The sequence below is a fragment of the Eptesicus fuscus genome, chromosome 3 (genome assembly GCF_027574615.1).
Source record: "Eptesicus fuscus isolate TK198812 chromosome 3, DD_ASM_mEF_20220401, whole genome shotgun sequence".
Classification (NCBI taxonomy): domain Eukaryota; kingdom Metazoa; phylum Chordata; class Mammalia; order Chiroptera; family Vespertilionidae; genus Eptesicus; species Eptesicus fuscus.
Window position 1 is genome coordinate 113,639,277 of NC_072475.1, and position 8,846 is coordinate 113,648,122.

The 8,846-nt window shown below is 42.0% G+C and overlaps 1 long non-coding RNA gene across 1 annotated transcript; it reads right to left on the minus strand.

The window, feature by feature from the left end:
- Positions 1-3,655: 3,655 nt before the first annotated feature.
- LOC129148624 (uncharacterized) lies at positions 3,656-8,052 on the minus strand. Its single transcript, XR_008555623.1, has 3 exons — positions 7,944-8,052; positions 7,506-7,611; positions 3,656-3,727 (listed from the first exon to the last, which is right to left on the minus strand). It is a non-coding gene; the product is annotated as an uncharacterized LOC129148624 (long non-coding RNA).
- Between the last annotated feature and the right edge of the window lie 794 nt (positions 8,053-8,846).

Below are 8,846 nucleotides of genomic sequence, written 5' to 3' on the forward strand. Positions count from 1 at the left end.
CCAGCTTGGATCAGGGGCGCACCCTTGGTCCATTCAACTGTGGCCAGAGAGGCACAGTCAGGTAGTACAAACAGGGCTGCCAGGGCAGCATCCCTGTGCGTAAGTGTATTCTCTAAGAAAGCATGTTATTGTGAATGGGAAGAAAGCCAAGTTAAAGACAAAACCAAGTATCTACTCAAGTTTCTTAATAAAGGAAGGATAAGATGTTTTACCTCAAGTAATATAAATTTCAATGTGATCCTGGCCATCTCTGAACATGTTTCCTGGATCAAGATTCAGGTTACAAAGTTAAAGATTAATTATAATGTATGTATCAGATCTTGTAAAGAGTATACACACCAAGAGGGACCTGCTTCTCACAATCCAATTGTCCACAGCTATTGCCTGAGCTTCTGTTCATGCCAAGGGTGAAACCTCATGATGGCTGGTACCATGGATGTGTCTCTCGCCCAGTGGGGTGAGCTGGGCCTCCCTGGAGAAGAAACCTGGGTTCCACAAGATATGTGATCAGTGCTGGGACCCTGCCAGCAGGCGAGGGGATCCCAAGACAGGTGCTGGGCGCGGAGGCCATGGGGGCATAGGCGACCAAGGAGACAGAACTAAACCTCACATCACCCTGCTTGGCCCCGGAGGATGGCTGGTTAGCCAGAGACGGGTAAGATTCCTCAGGGAAGGAACAACCTAAGACAGGCACAGTCGCACAGGGGCCATCAGGAGAGAACCTGGAGGTCAACAGAGGTGGGGCACAGACCTTCACCCCCCCAAGTTTGCAGGGGCCTGAACCCTCACCCCTGCTGAAGGAGATCTCCTGCCCCCATGGCTGCTCAGCTTCACATGCCCAGCTCAAATCGGGACCCAGGTAACAGAGACTTGGCCGACAGCAGATGCCCTCTCACCGCAACAAGACTTGATGGAGATGTCTTGCACCCATGATCCGGGGAACTGGGGTCTAGGATATCTAAATCCAGCCTAGCACCAGGAATGCTCAGGGCCTACTCAAGAAGGCAAATAATCCTCTCCACTAATAATTACAGGGTAAAACAAGATGGTTGTTAGAATATTAAATTTGACAGTAAAATAGTAGTCAAGTTTTCAGACTAATTTAAATTGGCCAACCAAAATAAGCAAATACTCTAGAAAAATCAATTGTACTGGACAAAAAAGCTGTTACTAAAGTGTTAACTAAAATTATTATTGGTAGTTCATCTCATGGTAAAATTGCATAACATATAATGAACCTAAAGCAGTCACATTTTAGTGCAAAAAAGTAAAATTTAAAAGCTATCAAGATTACAGCATAAAATTTCCAAAAGCCTCCCAATATTTAAACCAAAAAAGGGGGGATAGTAGAAGAATATCATGTAAGGAAAAATATCCTGCAAATAAATTACATCTAGAAAATTTTTACTTTAGAAAATTAACTTTCATTTGTAATGCTAACAGCAAGTCACCCAGGTAAAACATACATGGTGTCAAAACAAGCCAAAGGAAAATCATTTGGGCAAAAAAATGAAAAAGGATCGCAAATCAAATTCATAGAAAATGTTCCTTTATTAACTTTTGGTCGAGAGTGTGTTTGTATGTTTTCAGAGAACAGCTCCGAGACATGTGGATTCCTGCGATAGAAGGGAATTGACAGGAGTGCTCCAGCCATGAAGTCAGGGGAGAGACAGTCCAGAGATGGAAGACGCTGACGATGCCTTGCCATACTAGCAGTCAGCAGATGTGCGTCACTGCAGATTGCCCAGGACCAAACCAGAGAGGGTCGGACCTGCAATACCGCCGTTTGTCCACCATCCAGAACTGAAGTATCATTGCTGTTATGAACACATTAACAACTGTTGGACATAGAAACCGGCACTCAAAAGAACTGTTGGCCCAGAAAGAAACTCACTACAGACTGATTCATTTGCCTCTCAGCATAACCATTATTGCTTGCCTCATTTTCGGTTCCTATAAGTGTATTCCTAGTATCACATGAGCTCACTCATCTAGGGGAAAAGATGAACAACATAGACTGAAGAACAAGAACAGCATCCATCAGACTGTCAGACCTCAGAGGGAAAGTAGGGGAGGGTGGGGACAAGGGAGATAGATCAACCAAAGGACTTGTGTGCTTGCATATGAGCCTAACCAATGATCACGGACAACAGGGGGAGGGGGGCTTGTGTGTGGGGGGGATTGGGAAGGGAACGGGGGGAGGGGGTTGAGGACAAATATGTGATACCTTAATCAATAAAGTAATTAAAAAAAAAAAGAGTATACACAAATCTTAGCATTCAAACCAATAGGAAAAGTTCATTATTTATGGTACAATCATCTGAACACTACCCCAGATCACAGCAAGGGAGGTTTGGGGATTTCTCATCACAGGAAAGTCATTTAATCCTTATACATATAATGACCTACCTGCTCCTAGGAAGGTATACATCAGGACAAAAACAAGCTCAGGAAATGAGAGAGAAGTTAAATTTAGGAATAATAGTTCCCATATATAGCATGGAGTTAAGCTAGTTGGAACACAGAAGTGAAATGTTCTCCAATACCTACAGCATACACTTTATGGTCACTCCCATATATCTATTCACATGCCTTTTTTCCCAGACCTCCTTGCCCCTTCTAATCTTTCTCCTGCTAGTCTTGACCAACCAGTCTAGCCTTCTCCATCGCCTAGGAGTCCGTTCAGATTCTTAATTTGAACCATTTCTCCTTCCATAAATGTATACAAGATATACCACTCAAAAGTCTGCCCTGTGAGATTCAGGTATTTATCAGTTACACTAATCTCTGCCTTTCCCCTCAGGATGCTGTATTGTTTTTGTTTTTTTATTTACAATTGTTTAACTAACTTGTTGCTGAATAACAAATTATCACAAAATGTTGGGTGACTTAAAACAGCAACCATTGTATTAGCACTGTTCTGTGAGTCAACAGGAGCTTAATTGGACCAGCCTTCTGTTGGTCTTGCTTGGAGGCTGTCATGCAGATGCGGTCAGATGGCAGATAGGCAGGGAATGTCCAAGATAGCTTTATTAAGGTGGCTGGCACCTTAGCAGAGATGGATGGGAGACTGGGACCAATCTTTCCATGTAGTCTCTTCATGTAGCTACCTAAGCTTCTGTATATGGCCGCTGGAACCCAAAAAGCAAGCATTCCAAGAAGACAAGGCCCTGTGTGCAAATTCTTATATAGTCTTTGCTTGCTCTTGCCTGTTCTAATCCATTTTGCCAAACTCAGAGTCAATGTTGGAAAACACTATACAAAGGTGTGAATATTGGGAGATAGCTTATTGAGGGCCACCAAAGCAACTGCCTATTTGGCCATTAGGAGAAGAGCAGTTCCAAAGTCTTCTACTTGGCTCTTTCCACTACAATATTGCTTAGCTTACAGGCCAAGAAATAAATATGGCAGTTCTGCAAATCACCAGGGATGTCTGTTCCAGGGAAATGATTTCTGGATGAGTCCATGAACTCAGTGTACTCTGTGAGTTGGACCTAGGCTATCCCAGGTATTAATGTCAACTCATACTTTGCTGCAAATAATCTTTGAAATGTTTGGGTATTCCCCTTTAGCCAATATACAGTTAACTGAGTAAACCATGGGAGTCCATTGGGGGAACTATTGTCACATTCACCTACCATGTTGCTGCAGGGTCCTTCCACCTGAGGAGACTGCCTCCCCTTCAGTTGACAGGTTCCATGAGCAAAAACTGTCTCAGGTCTGGAAACTGGACAAGGGACATCATAAACTGTTATTGGGTAGTTCACTCAACCTCCCTGTTTTTCTACATGTAATGTTTTTTTATTGATCTCATGCAGGAAGGAAGGGGGAGAGGGGGAGAGAGAAGACGGAAAGAGAGAGGGAGAGAGAGAGAAAGAAAACATTGATGTGAAAGAGAAACATTGATCAGTTGCCTCCTGCACCCCCAAGAGGGGAGTGAACACGCAACCTGAGTATGTGCCCTGACCAGGAATTGAACCCACTACCTTCTGGTGTATAGGATGACACTGCAACCAACTTAGCCATACTTGCCAGAGCTAATATCTTTTTATTTTTATTAAATTGAGCAATCTTTTGTTGACTGCCCATATATCTTACCTGGAGGGATGCTATATTTTAATAACCATTTTCATAGCTCCCAGTGGGTCAGGGCTTCTGGCTACCACCTTGACCTTGCCATGAATTATAATAACTATGCCCTTTTTGATTCTGATAGTTAAGTAAACTACTAACTCACCTTTAACCAACTTTATATTTCCCCTTCAATGTCACCCTTACTTAGTCCCCATGTAGGCTAGAGATTGCTGCTCTTTTTCCTACCTTCTTTGACCAGGTGAAATTGTGACTTAACTCTAGTTATTGGTATAGAGAAGAGGAAGAGATAAATCCTGGATGTGGCCCAGATGAGCAATGTGTAGTTTTTCAAGGCAGAGGCCTTTGCCTTGCCTTCAAGAGAGGGGTACACTGGCCTTTAATAATGAGGTCTGTAGCTATTTCTACAGGCTCGGAGAGTTCAGGGAACTCTGGGGATTAAGATTTTTAATTACATTAACCCAGATGACCCCATCCCAAGTCTCAGAGTCCAACCTTTCTCAGCAGGACCCTGACCTTGGGGCAGCAGATTTGCCAGGATTGAAAATCCAGTCTGTCCTGGAGCTCCATCCCCTTTAGAATTAAGTCCTAGACTTGAGGGTGCATTTTTTTTTCTGCCCTTTGGCTGAAAGATATGAGAATTTCTTTATTTTTTGTCAAGGAGGCCATCTACTTACTATATCTCAGCTTAAATTGGTGATTAATCACCCTCAACCTTTCCTTTCCTCAATGCCTTTATATTCCCAACCATCATTCAATTCCATAATCCTAACAATTTTTACTTTCTCCAAACTTCTCAAATGCTGAGATATTGCATCTTCCAGTGAATTCCCTTCTACCAGTATCCCAGTTCAGTTCACCACCAGTGATATTTTAGCAATTGCATGATACCTCATAGCAGGGGCTACCACCAGTGATGGGGTTATCATTGCCACTTGGCTGGTGATCCAGCCCCAAAATCATATTTTGGATTCTGCTTCCTAAGACTATGCTTGGCACCAACGTTTGCAGTGCGCTCCCTGGTAACAACTCTGAGATGAAGGTTTATTGAGTCGTCTTTTGGGGAACAACTCCTATAAGCAAGCAGGGTGGGCAGAGGGGAAAGTTGAACTATGATGCAGTGACTACAAAATCTCAGCTGATCCATGGGGCTCTAAAACTGGAATGGCTCTTCAGAGACATCCCATAATGAGGCAGGGGTATCGAGAATTTGTATGACCACATCAACCTTTCCTTGGAGCAAGGCAGCTCCCTTTATCCAAGGACCATTTGTGATGAGGGCTCTTCCATGAGCCATTAGCAGGCAGCATGTCTGCCCACTAGAGAATGAGTGCCTCGGTCCTCATGGGAGGAGCTGGAAGGCACATCACAGCATCTCTTATAAAGCCTAGAGAAGAGAATTTATTATACCAAACTAATTGTCTAAATACACTTATTAACAATAATGAGGCCTAAGAAAGCATAACTATGTTTCAATGACACTTAAAGACCTTGCCAATATACAATAATGGCATGATAATGAGACAGATAACAAATATCTAAAGCCTAAAAGCCTCAAAAACCTAAAATCTCATAACCAGCCAAAGAACCAAATTAAATAGTAGACCCAGCCAGTGCCATTGACCAGGGTTCTGGTTTAAATCATTTTGAACTTGAAAAACAGGTCATATGTCCAGATCAAGAATCTGCTGATACATCCAAAACCTGCCATCTAAGTCTGGTAGTATGACTACTTCTCTGGGGAGGTAAAAGAATGGGAGTGAGAATGAGGACTGGGCTATTTCCATAGCAATAAACTCTTCTTTAACCAACTTGATATTTCCCCTTCAACACCATTCCCCCTTAGTCCAGCATCCCACTCATACTTTCTCCATTTTTCCACATGTTGGCCAGAGATTGCTGCTTCCTTTTCTCTCTTCTCTGACCAGATTATATTGTGACTTAACTCTAGTTATTGGTCTAGAGAAGAGGAAGAGATAAATCCTGGATGTGGCCCAGATGACCAATGTGTTGCTTTTCAAGGCAGAAGCCTAGAAGCAGTAAGGCCCAGAAGTCACTACAGTAAGAATAACGTCACAATCGCTGTGATACTTGGTGTGTCTTCCCTCCTACTTAGGGTGTTCAGGTCATTAGGAGAATCTGACACATTGGACTTGGGAAAATTAACTGCTCAAGAGTTTAATTAAATAAGTTTCTAAGTTTGGGAGGAATAGCTCCTCAGTCTCCTAAACTTTACTTATTAGTGTGTTAAATCATGTGTAAATATTTAGAGGAAAAGTAATTATTTAGTGATTGAAGAAATGTCTATTGCCTCACAAATCTAAAACATTGATAAATTGGACATCAGCGGAAAGGTAGGTAGTAGAGAGTGTTCCACTCCAAGAAGAAAAAAAAAAAAGCCCGTCAGAGAGTAAATAATAGAATCAATAGAGACCATAAATGAGAAATAGCCTTACCCCAGGGTTGGCACAGAATACATTCTTTATATTTGTTGATACTGTTTAATGATAAAATCCCTTATATTCAAAAGACAGTACCAAGCAAAACACAGTTCAAAACTAAATATAAGTACCAACTTTCCCCCTATTATATTCCTTATGTCCCTTCACCACAAATATTTATGAAATTCTCTTGGTTGGCCATGACATAGGAGGAGCTTTGTATCTGGTTCTCAGTTAACTCCTTTTATCCTTTGTCTTCCTAGAAGGCAGCAGATAAGGTGTGCTACAGGGCCCAGTCAGTATCATCTGGAATTGGTAATTAACTGAGACTTTTATCCAAAGTCATTTCTACCCAAAAAGGCTGCTCTATTTCCAGGGTGGAAGAAAATCAGAAAAATCAAAACAAATTCAGATTTACCTTTGTGGGGAACAATAAACAGAAAACACTAAACTACTAACAGTTCAGAGAAGCCAAGAACAAGACAAAGATTCTGATTTTAAAACCAATCCCCTCTGGAGTGTGTTTTAAGTACTCGGGCTTCCACAATGCATGCTGCCCACAGCAACTCTCTTAGAAGTGTCAAAGCAAACCCCAGTGGGGTTACTTCCTTTGCAGAGTAAAGCAGTTAAGCTCTGCACTGCAACTGAATCACTGTTCTTCTCCTGAAGTTTTTAATCCTCAAGTGAAATGTAGCTATGAGAGCTTCCTGGTTCAATTCAAAGCCACTTTAATGTCAAGAACAAAAAGTGAGTCCACAATGCCCATTCTGTTTTCACCAATCTGTATGTAGTTTGGTTTTTCCTTTTGTTTGATTTTTTTTTTCAGACTCTCCATTTCCTTTTAATTTTATGTTGAGTTAGTATTTACTTTTCAAGTCACTCTCCTGAACCAACATTTTGACAATCGTTAGCTAAATCGGCCCAGGCTGCCCCAGCAAAAAAAGGTACAAGTGTGAGGTGGCTAGTCTGCACCTGACTGCCGTCACCAGGCATCCTTCGTTCCTAACAGATCCACGATGAGGAGGCCACAGCCTGGACACAGAAGTTTCTTGACATCTAAGGTAGTTTCCATGAGGTGCTGAGAAAGAGAAGAAATAATTCTGGTCTCCAGAGACTGGGCATCTGGTGCCAACGTGGCCTGTCCCTTGGGCACATCACCTCCCCTTCATGTGTCTGAGTCACAATTGGAACTGCCCCTTGTCTGGGAAACCTGGAAAGAAAGCCCAGGTGTTCCCTCAGGGGAGTGTCCCCTGGCTCAGCACAAAGGACCCCACACCCAGACCTGCCCCCAACCACCCTGAGAGCCCCAAGTGAACTCCCCTTTCTCTCCTCTCTTAAGCTGTTTTTGGACCTGCTTAGGATCTACTGCTCTCACCAGAAAGCCCTATTCTGTCAGGGCATTGATCATACCCTCTTCATATGTAGGGGCATTGATCTCGGCATGTGAACCAGATTTGGGGTTGAAATCCATCCAGGTTCTTCAGGGTGGTGACAATAGACAGTCCCTGAGGTCTTTGCTAATTAGAAAGCATGTCCAGGAAGACACAAAGAGAGCTGCATGTTGAAATTAAGTTTCTAGTAGTACCTTAAAAAAGTAAAAGGGAACAGGTTAAATCAATTTTAGTAATATAGTTTATTTAACCCAATAGACCCAAAATATTATCCTTTCAACCCATAATCAATTAAAATACTAAGAAGATATTTTGTTTCAGACTTATTTTCCCATACTAAATCTTTAGAACCTGATCTTTTGCACTACAGCACATCACAATTTAGCCACATTTCAAGTGTTCAAAACCCATCAGTAGCTAGCGGCTACTGTTTGGGCAGTGTAGCTCTAATGAGATCCCAGTGAAGTCCCCAGACTCTTAAAACTATTGTTGTTCCAAAAGGTATTGGCATATTCATCAAAACTAAGATGTCATCAATTATAAGATGTGTTCTTGTTTCATATACCACACAAAAAATAATTGTAAATACCATAAATTATCAAATCAATTCAAAATTTGGAGATATTAAATTATGAGAAAATTGTGTACCTTAGAACTGATTGCAAAAAAGAAAACTAGATATATGGTAGTTTCCCCAGAAAGTCCTGACCCAAGGGGACGCTGTTGGGTGGAAAAATCCATGTCTTTCTTGCTGTTGCCCTTCCCTGTGAGATGCTACTTCTGCCCTTTGACCCTCTTCACTTGACTCCTGTCCATCCTTGTCATCATTAGAAAGTGCTAATTGAGTTAAAGGAACCCTTGAAATGACACTTATTTCCAAAGAGGATGTCTGTGAAAGATGTGAAGCCGCAACCTGCATGGC